Below are 13,962 nucleotides of genomic sequence, written 5' to 3' on the forward strand. Positions count from 1 at the left end.
GAGGGAGGGAATGAGGGCTGGGAGGGAGGCTCAAGACGGAGGGGATATACATCTACATATAGCTGATTCATGTCGTACAGAAACTAACACAGCGTTGTAAAGTAACTGTACTCTAATTTTTGTTCAAAAAAAGACCCCTTTGTGCACGTACCAGCAGGGGCTGAAAATTGCTAACGGGATGGTACATTCACAGATCACATTTTACTCTTTTACTGTCTAAATTTTTTTTTAAATCGTGACTTTATTAATTTCACAACAGGAAAAGCAAATTGTATAAACGTACAGTTAAAAAAAAAAAGCCAACTGCCTATACACTTCACACCTTCTCTGAGGTCTCTGATGACATGTGAAACGCATACAAATGAGCAAATGACAGGGTGCTAATTGCAGCGTGGCTTCTGAGAGGAACAGCTTGGGTGTTCTTCACAGCAGGCCCTCAGCCTGGTTCCTGTTTCCCCATTCATCCCAGCCAGCTTGTGTTCCAAAACAAGCTATCTGTGACCCTGACCACTCCCCGACAGAAGCTTCCTCACCTTCACCAGCTCCCTGGGAAGAACAGGCTTGCGAAAGGAGTGTCTCGTCCTTGGGACCAGGCTCCTTTGCTGGCAAGATTAGGCAAACCAGGTGGACGGTCAGCTGCTGTTAGTGGCCCGGGCTGTGTTCTCCCAGACAAGGCAGAATCTCTTCCGTTTTTGGTCCTGAAAGCTACGTTAGAAGTCAGCAGAAATGCTGCCCACATGTCATGCTGTTAGCGTTCATGGTCTTGCAGTAAGTTGGAGCGCCTTGTGCGCCTGGAAGGAAACATGGCCTGCTGGCGTGTACAGCGCCATGTGTGGCCCTGGGAGCTAGGAGCCCCACCAGGGTTCTCTGTGGCTGCTTCCTCATCTGTGGTTAGTTGCTGTGGGAGGCAAATAGGGTGTCTTTTTGCAAAAGCATCCCTCTTACCTTCAGAAAAAAGCCAGCTCAGACTCCTTGCGACCCCATGGAGACTACCAGGGCTTCTCTGTCCATGGGATTCTCCAGGCAAGAATACTGGAGTGGGTTGCCATGCCCTCCTCCATGGGGTCTTCCTGACCCAGGGATTGAACCCACGTCTCTTGCATCTCCTGCCTTGGCAGGAGGATTCTTTACTACTAACGCCACCTGGGAAGCACCAGCCTCCCTAAGGGTACCCAGAGAACTAGCCTCCTGTGTGGAGGTCCTAGCCACCCAGCCCCAAAGCCTCCTGTCTCAGCAGCTTTGCTCCAACTGTGCATTTGCCTGAAGAGCTGGGGACCTGAAGGGCAGAGAGGGCCTGGAGCCACGTCCAGCTGGTGCTAAGAGGCTCCATGTCCTTCCTGGACCGTAAAGAGTGGCCGCTACTGTCTTCTGCTTGGGACTGCCTGGCATACAGCCCATGGGCAGGGGCCTTCTGCCAAAGAGACTGCTGTCTCGGGAAACTGAAAACCCAGTCAAGACATCATTTGGGGCTGCACTCTCTCTCCTGGGTGGTCCCAGGTCTCCTGGGACACTGGCTTCCAGGAGTGGGGAGCCACCCCTGAAGGCTCTGGGATCCAGAAAGGGGACTGTTCCCAGCACCCCCCATCTGTCTGCTGGTGACCTACAGGCACCTCCATGTAACAAGCATGTGGCTTCTTGGAGGAAAGAAACTTGCGTAATCAGGTAGAAATAGGAACCTGGGAAAGAACTCAGTGGGGCATGGAGGGGATTGGGCAATGAGCTGTCTAAAAGACTCCGGGCCATGAGAGCAGGGTTAGGGGGAGGAGCCACGTTTAATCCGAGTCATAGCTAATATCTAAGGACATCTCCAGAGCTTGAGACTCCGGAGGGGTGAGGAGGCACAGGGAGGGCGTCTTCCTGTCTCCCACCCGTCAGACTAGACATTGGGTATGGGGCCCACCACGGAAGCGATGCGCAGGGGCAGACAGCTGAGATCGTTCAGCAGGAAGCCCAGGCTGCTGCAGCTCCCTGTCCTCGCCCTCTCCATCCAGAGCTTGCGATCAGGCCCTGTTTCCCAGTGGCTCTGGAAAAGAGTAAGTTCCTCTTACTAACACTCAGCTGAGTGGGTAAGACTCCACACTCCCAATGCAGGAGGACCTGGGTTCGATCCCTAGTCAGGGAACTAGAGCCCACATGCCGCAACTAAGACCCCGTGGAGCCAAATAAAAAAATACTAGAAAAAATAATACTAATTCGCAGCTGAGCCTGGGCCAGTTAGAGCTGGGGGCTGCCTTTGTAGGAGTGATGTCTCAAAGACTTGCCAACCCCTGCAGCACTGAAGGGGCGTCCCAGGTGACGCTAGTGGTGAAGAACCCGCCTGCCAATGCTGGAAACATAAGAAACACGGGTTCGATCTCTGGGTTGGGAAGATCCCCTGGAGGAGGGGATAGCAACCCACTCCAGGATTCTTGCCTGGAGAATCCCATGGGCAGAGGAGTCTGGCGGGCAACAGTCTTTGGGGTCTCAAAGACTTGGGACACGACTGAAGCAACTGAGCACACACGAACACAGCTCTGAACAGTGCTTCTGGCCAGGTGACACTGCAGGGGGAACTGAAATTCCTCAGAGTCTTTACTTTTTGAGGTTCTGTGGGAAGGTTTCTCAGAAGTACAGGGTCCTTCCCTAGGAAAGTGAATCTCTTTTCCCTCACTGGGTGGTGTTATCTTCCCACAGACGTCTATCTCTGTTCAGAGGACAAAGAAATTTCGAGAAAAATTTTGAGCGTACTGATCTTTCTTCTTCAGGGCCAGGACAGTGAAGACCTGAAAATCTGGATAGCATAGGATATAGAGCTGATACCGCAGTTTTCTCCTTCTTTCCACTGAGAGGTTCCTCAAAGGTTAATTGTCCTTAAAATGCTCCTTACAATACTTGGCTGAACCTGAGCCAGGCACGGCTGGGGGCTGCTCATGTGAGAGACATATCCCTGAGACTTGTTGTCATTGCTCCGTCGCATAATTGTGTCTGACTCTTTGCAACCCCGTGGACTGTAGCCCACCAGGCTCCACTGTCCATGGCGAGTCTCCAGACAAGAATACTGGAGGCGGTTGCCATGTTTGCCTCCTAATGTATTGCAAAGTACTCTTACCCCCAGGGACGTTCCAGGTACAGGCCTCATGACTAAGGAGTAATTGAAAGACCCTAGAGCTTATCAGACTTCAGTTGAGGAGAAAGAGGATGGAAACACATCTTTGTGTTTTCTCTGGGGCTTCTTTTGGGGATGGGGGTGGTCTGTGCCAGGTGGCATGCAGGATCTTAGCTCCCCAACCAGGGATCAAACACGTGCCCCCTGCTGGGGAAGCACAGAGTCTTAATCACTAGACCTCCAGGGAAGTCCCTTTGTGTCCTCCTTTTTTTGTCTGGAGAATAGCTCTCAGAGCTCTGCAGATAAATCCATGTTAGCATCATGTGAAAAAGCTGCCTGGTATGCCCGGGGAACTTGACTCCCTTGCCAGTGAAGAATCTTGTGATGTCAGAAGGCTAAGATGCCTTCTGCAGCATCAGGACTGGTGGACAGACACAGTTATGTGGTGGGTGCCTTAGCTCAGGCTGCTGTAACAAAATACTATAAGCTGAGTGGCTTAAACAACAGGAGTTGCTTTCTCCCAGTTCTGGAGGCAGGGCAGTCCAAGATCAAGGTGCCAGCATGATCGAGTTCTTGGTGAGATGAGGAATCTCTTCCTGGTCGCTGCCTTCTTGCTGTGTGTCCACATGTCAGAGAGAGACCTCTGGTCTCTTCTTTTTTTAGGGTATTTCTTTCTTTTTTTGAGGGGAGGGGTCATGCCCTGCAGCATGTGGGATCTAGTTCCCCTACCAGGGATTGAATCCACACCCCCTGCATTGGAAGCATGAAGTCTTAACCACTGGACCGCTGGGGAAGTCCCTTTGTTTATTTCTTTGTTTGTTTGTTTTCTTGGTTGTGCTAGGTCTTCATTGCTGTGAGCGGGCTTTCTCCAGTTGCAGTGTACAGGCACTAGAGCCCGTGGGCTTCAGAAGTTGCGGCTCATGGGCTTAGACGCTCCATGGTATGTGGGATCTTCCTGGACCAGGGATCGAACCCGTGCCCCCTGCATTGGCAGGTGGATTCTTAACCACCGGACCACCAGGGAAGTCCCCCTCTCTTCTTCCTCTAAGGGTAATAGCAGTCCCATCACAGGGCCCCCACCCTCATGACCTCATCCAAACCTAATTACCTCTCAAAGACCTTCAGATACCTTCACATTGAGGAGTAGGGCTTCAACCTCTGCATTTGGGGGGATGCACAAACATTCAGTCCATGAAAGCTATTGAGAGCTTGGACTCTGCCCCCAGTCACACCTGAGTGTGAAGTTGGTTCTACCACTTACTAGACTTTTGAGTCTCTTCTACAAAGTAGGGGCGATGATTATGTCGGCCACATTGAAGTGTCAAGTATCTATGGTCAGAGTGACATAAAAACAAAAAGCAGAATGGTGGTGAGCAGGGCCTGGAGGATGGCGGAAATGGGGAGATGTTGGTTAAAGGGTACGAACTTTCAGTTATAAGATGAATGAGTTCTGGGGACCTAATGTACAACATGGTGACTCTAGTCAATAATACTATACTGAATTCTTGAAATGTTCTCAGAGGGACTTCCCTGGTGGTCCAGTGGTTAGGGCTCCAAGCTCCCAATGCAGGGGGCCCTGGGTTTGATCCCTGGTCAGGGAACTGGATCCCACATGCCGCAGCTAAAGATCCTGCACACCACAACTGAGACCCGATGCAGCCAAAGAAAGAAAGAAAGAATTTTTAAAAGTTCTCAGAGTAGATCTTAAATGGTCTCACTACACACGCATAAGAAGTAACTGTGTGATGGTAAACGTGTTACCTAACCTTGTTGCAGTCATCATTTCACAATGCATACTTATATCAAGTACATTACACCTAAACTTACACAATGCCATTTGTCAATTACATCTCAGTAAAGCTGGAAAGAAAAGAGTAAGAGTCATGTGCTCAACACAGTGCCCGGAACATAAATACTGGTGAAGTCAGGGACACGATGCCTAAAGGGCTTTCAGGAATGGATGTCTCTGCCCCCAAACTCACAGGGAGGGGAGGTGGTCCTGGGCCTTTGTGGGCACTGCAGAGGGGAGGAGGTATCCCAGACAGGCTTCTCTATAAGGACAGGCCTAAGAGAAGCTGCAGATTCTGTCGTGTCCCTGATTCATGCTGAGGTCACACGTTAGATTAGCGATATATTCCGCTAGTTCCCAAAAGAACCTTCTCAGTCATCCATCTGGTCCCCTCCTCACCCCCTTTTTGTCTCTGTGTAATCACTTATGCTTTCCTTCCCTCCAGAATGCCCTGTCTCCACACCCCACCATTTTTTGCCAGCGAAATATGAGATGTTCTTCCAGGCCCAGGGTTCAAATGGCACTTCCTTCAAGGAGCGTTTAGTCATCAACTCAGTTCCAAGGGGTGACTTTCCCTTCCCTCCATAACACACTGTCCAGACCACTCTCTGGGCCCAGCAGCTGCTGCCTTGCCTCTTGGTGACTTCTGGGCACATCTCAAATCCACTGTCAGAAGCATCCTGGACAAAAGAACCCAATCTTCTTTATATGGGGTTCAGGGAATATTCAATGGGGTAATGAATTTCAAGTTTTCCAGCCCTCAAAACCCATGGAACTTCCTGAAGTCTTGGGCCACTGAGGCATAGGAAAGAAAGCTTTCCTTTCTCTTCTCAGCTATTTTCTGGTTACTGTCTTTCAAAGAATCATAGACTGGGCCACCTTCACCCATGCATGTCATGGTGAGGAAACCAAGGCCCAGGGAGGGAAAGAATGTCCCCTAAGGTCACACAGCAGGTTTAGTGGACTTCTGTTGGGAAGAGGGAGTAGAGTGTTGATGTTACTGTGATAATCCAGGGCCTTAAAACATGCAGCCCTTAGATCAACCATGCCACAGTGAACACCATGTCAGTGTTATTGCTGGCACTGTTATTACGATTCTTCTGTCCTTTATTGTCAACCCCTGCCTCCTCCCATCAGGTCCTTTCCTTTCATTTCAGGGGAGAGAAATACACGGAAAGTATTAACTATGCCAGAACATCTTTATGAAGCAGTGGGTGAGGAGCTGGGCTGGTAGTTTACAGGACTAACCATCTGGATTACTGACCCCAGTGGCCTAGGGTGATTTTCTGGACCATCATAGACCTCAGGCCCAACAAGTCAGATCTGGACAGATAATTGGGTGTCGTATTTGTCCCTGTGTTTTGCTGAAGAGAAAATGAAAGGAAACCTGCTTCCCTTTTTCGCAGGTGCTAGCAGACCGGCTGAGTCTGGCGTATTGCCCTCCAAGGCTCTCAGGCCTGCTCAGTGGTCACCTTGGCTCAGTGCGTGCAGCAGCCTCAGAGGGTCTGCCCAAGCCCTGTCCCTCTGTCTGTCTGTCCATCCATCAGGCAGCCTACAGAAGCTCTCAGGCTAGGTCCTTGGGAGGACAGGGTGTCCAGAATCAGCTTCCATCATCCTTCTCCCATCACGGGGTTGAAAGCAAGATTTCCCATCTGTCCAGGTGTGCGTGTGCATGTTCAGTCACTTCAGTCATGTCTGACTCTTCGGTGACCCCATGGACTGTAGTCTTTGGGGGACAGGCTCCTCTGTCCATGGGATTTTCCCAGCAAGAATATTGGAGTGAGTTGCCATGGCTTCTGTCCAGGGAATCTTCCCAACCCAGGGATCGAACTCACATCTCCTGTGCCTCCTGCACTGCAGGCAGATTCTTTACCACTGAGCCACCGGGTTGGAGGGGAAAAAAAAAAAAAAAAAAAAAAAAAAAAAAAAAAAAAAAAAAAAAAAAAAAAAAAAAAAAAAAAAAAAAAAAAAAAAAAAAAAAAAAAAAAAAAAAAAAAAAAAAAAAAAAAAAAAAAATTAAATGCAAATTGGGGGCAGGTTCAGGAGAAAGACTCTGAGAATGGAGACCAAAGTTCCCTTAGTGGGCTGAACCATTTCTCAGCTTCTATCCCATTTCCGTGTTGGTGTCTGATTGGGTGAAAAAGAGTGCAGCATCCAGTTGTGGCTGCTGAGCCAGGGAGCCCTGGGCACTGGGGAGTTTTTAGTTGGGATTTCATGTGAGCAGTTAGAGAATTAACTGGAACAGCAATGCTCCTGCCCCAAATCCTACTCTAGGATCCTGTTGTTTGTCTGAGTCTTTCCGGAGAACATGACCATTCTATTCTCAACATGATGTTCCAAGTGGCCCTAACAGTTCTTTTTCAGTTGGTGGAGCTGGGTTGGCTGAAGCTTCTGTATTCACTCATTTTAGGGTCTTTGTGACCAAGAACGTATTTGGCCATTCATTCATTCATTCATTTACTGATTCATTCATCGAAACCACTATTTCAAGGTGCCAAGTGTACAGTGTGAACAAGAGGGATGAGGTTCCTACTTTGTCAGAACTCTCAGTCTAACAGAAGAGATAGGTATTAGGTGATTTACAAGAGCACTGAGTAATCAGAAATGCAGGGCTCTCTGGACTGATAGTTAGGGAGAGCTTCCTAGCGAAGAGCCCACACACCACAGGGAGGACTCAGTGCAGCCAAAACATTTTTAAAAATGTAAAAAGACTAGAGGGAACAGTAGGAGATACCCAGGCTGAGTCGGGTGGAACATTTTGACCAGAGATGCCATCCTGTACAAAAGTTCTGAGAAAGCAAAAGAGCCCAGGAGGAGAGCGTGACAGATGAAGCTGAGAGGAGGTGAGGGGCCAGGCCACAAAACCTTGTGTGCCACTACAGGGCTGTGGCTTTTTCCTTCTGACAGCAATGGGAAGTGTTCTCGAGCTGCTGGGGGATGCTGGAAAACTGTTTCCTCCAACTGATCGTTCTAGCTATGATGTCAGCCTCACTAGCCTGCGACTTCTCAGACCAGCAGACCCAGCTCAGATGTGACCACTGTGGGGCTTCTACTCACCACAGCAGACAGCGTTTCATTTCTTTTTTCTACTCTCTTCCTTAGAACTTACGTCATGGGCGTTGGTTTCTCATGTCAGCCGCTGGCATTAGACTGTGAGACTAAGCTGATCGGTCCAGGACAGGCAGCAGTAAACTTGGGGGAAGGAGAAACTAGGACTCACCAGGTTTCATGATCAGCACCTGAAAGTGCCTTGTGTAAAACATGGATGTCATGGGACAGTTTAGAGACAGTGGGCTGGACTAGGTTGCATCACCCATGGGGGAAGGAAGCAGGGTGTTCCCTTGAGGGAAGGAGCGGCTGATCCTCTGTAATCTCTTCTCAGAATCCATCTGCTGGTTCCCAGCGGTCTGAGTCAGGCTGCCAGCCAGTCTGCCTTTCCCATCCAAGGGGCATGATGACCCAACGCACACTTGGGGCAGGTGTGTGCCTGGTTTTGGGGTGGGACAGCCAGGGACTGTGGCATCCCTGGTGAAGGTGGCCTGGGCCAGATCAGTCCCTCTCTCCACCTCTGACATCATAAAGGTAAAGTGTAGGGAGGACACCAAAGGCAGAAAGATGGGGAAAATAACAGGGTGGGTATGAGCTTGCTAAGGAACCTTAGCAAGTTTCCAAAAGCCTCTGTTCCTCCTAACCACATAGTGTCCTTAACACTGTTGCTGTCTGGGGATAGACATTCTTTGGGACGGTTCTGCATATTGCAGGACATCTCAATATCCCTGGCTTTATAATGCTCCTCCACATTTTCAAATACCTCCTGGTGGGGCGTGGCGTGGCGTGTGTGTGCTCAGTTGTGTCCAACCTCTTTGTGACCCCATCGACCGTAGCGCTCTAGGCTCCTCTGTCCATGGGGTTTCCCAGGCAAGAATACTGGAGTGGGTTGTCATTCCTTCTCCAGGGGATCCTCCCAACCCAGGGATCGAACCTGCATCTCTTGCATCTCCTGCATTGGCAGGCAGATTCTTTACCTCTAATTGAGAACTACTAAGTCCAATGTTTATGGGGACAGGATACATACAGCTTTGCCTATGTCCTGCAGATGGCTGACAGAGAGACTGGATAAGTCCCCGCATGTCCAAATATCTTAATGAAGCTTTTGTCCAGTGGGATGGTTTTTCTTCCCAGGCCACTCATGGGGGCTCCTGCTGTCTCCTGGCCCCAAATGGAGCTCCCCCTGATTTATATAGCCTATTTTCTCACAGTGGTAACCTAACAGCCCTGTGAAAAATCCAGTGGATGAAGCTGAGATTTTATTGCAGACATTTCCAGGCCTCTTGGCTGGACGGTGTCCAGGGTGGCAGGACAGTCTGCTGGCTGAGGCGCTGCTCCGTTGGACCACCAGATGGCGCCCAAGAGCCCCCGTTGTCTGCCGCAGGACCACTGGTGGCAGGGGAGACTGCAGAGGGAACTCATCTTAAAGAGGCCTGGCCCTTAAAGAGACAGGGCCACACACCGCGAACTATAACGGTAATCCTGAAACGCACTGGCTAGGCTCTGATGCTCCTTTGTCCTCACTTTCTCGAATGTTGAGCCGCCATCTCTTGGAGCTGGTCTCCTTGACAATCTGCCCTCAGCCCCTGAAGCCCCTCCCTGGACCTCACAGGGACGGGGGCCAGCCTGGCTGGTGGCGTCAGAGCTCCTGGCAGAACAGTGCAGGGCTGAGAGTCATCTGCAGAACTCTGGCCGAGACAGCAAGAAGCACAGCCAGCTTCAGGAGAATAGTGGCCACGAGAGGGCAGAGGGCCAGCCTGTGAGCTCTGGCCCCAGATGGACTTGCCTCTGCTTCACTTGGGGCTGATAAGGTTGGAGCCGTTGAACTTTGTCTCTGGGTTCTGGGGACTTGGAGGATCCTTCTCTTCTCTCTTCTGCCTGCCTATTTCCAAATGCTGATGGGGACGCTGTGGTAAGTCATTTAGGAAGGGGGTGGGCACCAGACCCTACTGTTGATCCCTTGGATCCGCGCTCAGAAACCTCTGTGTTGACCCCTGGGTGGAACAAGCCGAGACATGTCGGGTGAGGGCCACTTTAGCTAGAACTTGGCCCGAGACCCTCCAGAAATTGCAGCTTTGCCTAGTATGCTGTTCCCACGATGCTGGACTCACTGTGGCCCTAGCCATGGGAGTGGGGCTTCAACTCAGCTCCCAGGAAAGGTGGGGGGACGTGGGGGGAGCCTCACCACTGCAGGGACCTGGATGTCACCAGGCTTCTCTGGGCCATGGTACCGAGGGAGGTAACAAGAAGGTGAATGGAATTTTCTAGTTTACATCTTGCCATGACTCTTACATCTTTCCCATGACTCAAGCTGAGATAAACTTTGGAAGAGAAAACGAAGAAGCGGGGAGGGCTTTCAGTAAATCCATGCTCCCTGTAGATCTCACTGCCTCCTGGAAGAGCGAGGAGGCTCAGAAGAGATGGGGAGGAAGAGGGCAGAGGACAGAACTGTTAAGCCAGACCTGCCCACTTAGAGGTGACCCAGGAGAGGCCTGGGGAATTTTCTTCTCTCCAGGCCCAAGGGCTAAGGGTGAATCTTAGAAGAGTAAGCACTGCTTTGCTATGTTGAGCTTAAAGGAAATGGAGCAAAGAACCAGAAACAGGCTATCCCGGGGGCTACTGGGCAGATAGGAAGCCTGAGGGGCATCCCTGTGGGTGCCCACCTAAGGATGGGAAAACTGAGGCTGGTAAGGCTCGAGACTGGCCTGAAGCATAGAAGCAGTGGGGTTTGGCTGGGACTGGAGTTCAGGAAATTGTCACTGGATTGATTGCAGCCAGCTTGTCTCCAAGATCATCTGCCCTGACGGAGGACATGTGGTTTTCTCTGGAAACCAGTTCTCATTTTGCTTCATCACTGGTGGCTGTGGGGGGTTCTGGAGTTACATTCCTCCTGTAGCTCTGATTTCTTCCTCCCTGAGTTTAACTTGCCTCTGTTAATTCATTTTTAGTCACTCATTGCAGCCTAACACAGAGATTACCCATGTGGACTCTAGATTCAGAATCTCAGTTCATTTCCTAGCTGGCCAATAGCATAGCTTCCTGTTTCTATGGGAAGGAATGGAGAGAATGGTAGTGCTGATCTCATTGGCTTATTATGAAGACTGAGGGAGGTAGTCTATGTGAAGCACATGGAGCAGTGCCTGGCACTTTAGAAGCACTCGATCAAAGTTAGCTGTCAGTAGTTTTATTTATTCAGCATGTATTATTGAATGCCAGTCTATTGGGCTTTTGGCAGAAAACTGATCCAGGGGCATGGTGTAGGTACGACTGCCTTGGAGGTCTACCTGAGCCTCATTCATCCCCTGGGCAAGGTGCAGTGAAAAAATATGCAGTCCCAGGTTTTGGCTTTTTTTTTGCTGTGCTGCACAGCCATGGGTGATCCTATTTCCCCGACCAGGAGTCAAACCCTTGCCCCCTGCATTGGAAGCCCAGAGTCCCAGCCATTGGACCATCAGGGAAGTCCCTCGTCCCAGCTTTTAAAGGGAGGGTACAAATGAGATTTTGTGTATAGGTCATCCTTTTTGTTTTTAATTTGAATGTGGAGACCACCCCCACCCCACTCCGACCACTGCATATCCTACCTGCACACCCTGGTGCTGCCTGCAGACCTCAGAGGGGGGAGAGGTGCAAAGACATCCTCTTCATCACCAGTGACCCCCACAGGAACTCCCAGGCCTTCCTATTGTTCCCAGTGGAGCTGGGTTGCTAACAGTGAGGGGGGAAGAAAAGTGGAAATACCTAGTTTTGGTTCTAAGCATGGTGCCCTTTTTCCCATCCAGGCCAAGTGGGTGGTAGAGGCAAGAGCTGGATAATGGAGAGGTGGGGAGTAGCAAACCCTGGGGGTTATGTAATGGCAAGACTGCTGACCTCAGATGGGATATGTTTTCTTCCCTTTTGGCCCACATCATCAGCCCGGCGCTCCTGGCAACCAACCCTTCAAAGTGAAAGTGTTAGTCGCTCCAGTCATATCTGATTCTTTGAGACCTCATGGACTGTAGCCCACCAGGCTCCTCTGCCCATGGGATTCACCAGGCAAGAATATTGGAGTGGGTAGCCATTCACGTCTCCAGAGGATCTTCCCGACCTAGGGATTGAACCCAGGTCTCCTGCATTGCAGGCTGATTCTTTATCCTCTGAGCCACCAAGGAAGCCCAACCAACCCTTAAATCCCCCTTAAATCTGCTGATGAGGCAGGCGCAGCCGCTTGCTGTGCGGGGTGAGGAGCCAAGGACAGGCTGAGTACACAGGCCAGAGGGAGGGCTGGGAAGGTGGAGTGTGCTCACCCAGAGGACGAGGCAGCACATGGTTAGTGCAGGCTTGGAGGACGAGGTGTGATGGGTGCTGACTCAGTGCCTTGGGGTGCAGGGGCAGGTCCACACTTAGCTGAATCAGGGTGGCCTGTCCCCAGGAACGTCCCCCAGCTACTCTGACAGAAGGGGGTTGCTGGCAGAGCACCTCATGTGGGTGAGAATGGCTTTAACTCCTTCCTTCCTAGGATGTGGTATTGGGTCTCCCCCACCTCCTTTCCACTCAGTGCCAGGAATCTGGAGGTTTCTGTTCTGGTCTCGTGTCACCCTGGTGCTTCCGCACACTTGTCCTATAGCCAAGGTTAGAGTCAAGCCCTGTGGTGGTAATGTCCATTGGAAGCCATCCTATGTAACCAGCAAGGGATCTTGACCTAACTGCCCTTTGCTGGGACACATATGTTTGAGACAGTTGTGCAGAGATGGAATAGGACTGGAAGAGTTTTCTAGAAGATAGTCTTTAACCCATGGTCCAGCAGAGATTTCCGGAGACCTCTGCCACCCTGCTTTCAACCCTGACAGTGGAGGTAGCGTGCGTGGCCCTCCATTTACTGTCTGGATGGGTTACTTAGCTGCTCAGGGCCTCGATTTGCTCATCTGATAAATGGAGGGAACTGAGATAATAGTGAGGTTGTTGTGTAAGCAAAGCACTAAGATCCAAGCCAGGTCCGCTGCAGGCACTCTCTGTTAATTATTAGAAGCGTTCCTTCTTATTGGTCTCCAAGGCCCCACTCCCCTCTCCCCTATATTGTCTTCTGGACTGGAAGATTTAGAACAGGATTGGACAGAATGGAGGGGGGAAAAGCAGAGCTAAGGAGAGCAACTAACATTTTCGCTTGAAAAAAATGCTGAAAATAGCTTGTTTAAGCCTTTGTAGATAAAAATGTAAAATGTATGCAAATGTATGTGACTCACGCAGAAACATACATCCATGGCCTCCCCACAGTCAGTGCCCAGATGTCGCCATCAGGCAGTGTTCGGAGAAGGCCCATGCTGCCTTGGGGAGGGGCGGAGGGTGCAGGGGGGTGGGGAGTGGTGGAGATGTTGGGGAGGGGGGCAGTATTGCTGCTTACCTGGGCTGGTATCCTGCTTGCACCTTTCTTCTGGGTTCTGTGCCTTCCATGTGGGAAGAAGAGAGGCCCTGGGCCCCTCTCTGCTCCTCTGTCTCACCGTCCTCCCTCTGGTTCCTCCAGGAGCCCGTTTGCTTCCTCTCCCATCCCAGCTCTATTTCTGGAGCATCTCATTGGAGATGCACGCCCCCCTCTCTGCCAAGCTCCAGGTGCCTGCTTGCTTGGTCCTTCCAGTCTTGTGTGCAAGTCAGAGACGGTGGGAGGGTGACAGCTGAGCAGGGAGACCCACAAGAGCTAAAGTCAGAGCCCGAGCCAGGAGGCCTGGGGTGGGGGAGAGTCCAGTGGATGCAGGGAGGGGCCAGTGTCACCTCCAGGTTGAAAAACACCCACTGTAGCCACCTATGGATGCTTTGCACCCCCAAAGCATCTTCCCTTGCATCTTCCCGGGGGGCTCACCCCACCTCTGTGAGCCCAATGGCCCCCACCTCCCCTGGGGCAGCTCTGGAGGTGCTACCTATGCTGCTGCAGGGGCTGGATTCAGGCTTCCTTTCAGCATCATGCAAAAGGGTCTGCTTCTTTTAAGAACAAGATCTGAAACTAATACCGTATTGCACGTCAATGATACTGCTTTTCATTTTTTTAAAAGAAGAGTTAGATCTCTGGTTG

General features: G+C 50.9%; 1 protein-coding gene and 1 long non-coding RNA gene across 3 annotated transcripts in view; one reads left to right on the plus strand and one right to left on the minus strand.

Moving 5' to 3' along the window:
- ABR (ABR activator of RhoGEF and GTPase) overlaps positions 1–13,962 on the plus strand; it is a 188,416-nt gene that overhangs the window by 29,958 nt on the left and 144,496 nt on the right. The window contains exon 1 of one of the 2 annotated variants that reach the window (XM_070478812.1): positions 9,525–9,834. The exons of the other annotated variant lie outside the window; for it this stretch is intronic. The gene's annotated coding sequence lies outside the window, so the exon portion shown is untranslated. Of the gene's footprint in view, positions 1–9,524; positions 9,835–13,962 lie in introns of those variants that run through there. 2 annotated transcript variants of the gene reach the window in all.
- On the minus strand, positions 222–8,492 carry LOC139039036 (uncharacterized). The gene is made up of 2 exons (XR_011492166.1): positions 7,984–8,492; positions 222–898 (listed from the first exon to the last, which is right to left on the minus strand). It is a non-coding gene; the product is annotated as an uncharacterized lncRNA (long non-coding RNA).

The sequence above is a fragment of the Odocoileus virginianus genome, chromosome 17 (genome assembly GCF_023699985.2).
Source record: "Odocoileus virginianus isolate 20LAN1187 ecotype Illinois chromosome 17, Ovbor_1.2, whole genome shotgun sequence".
Classification (NCBI taxonomy): domain Eukaryota; kingdom Metazoa; phylum Chordata; class Mammalia; order Artiodactyla; family Cervidae; genus Odocoileus; species Odocoileus virginianus.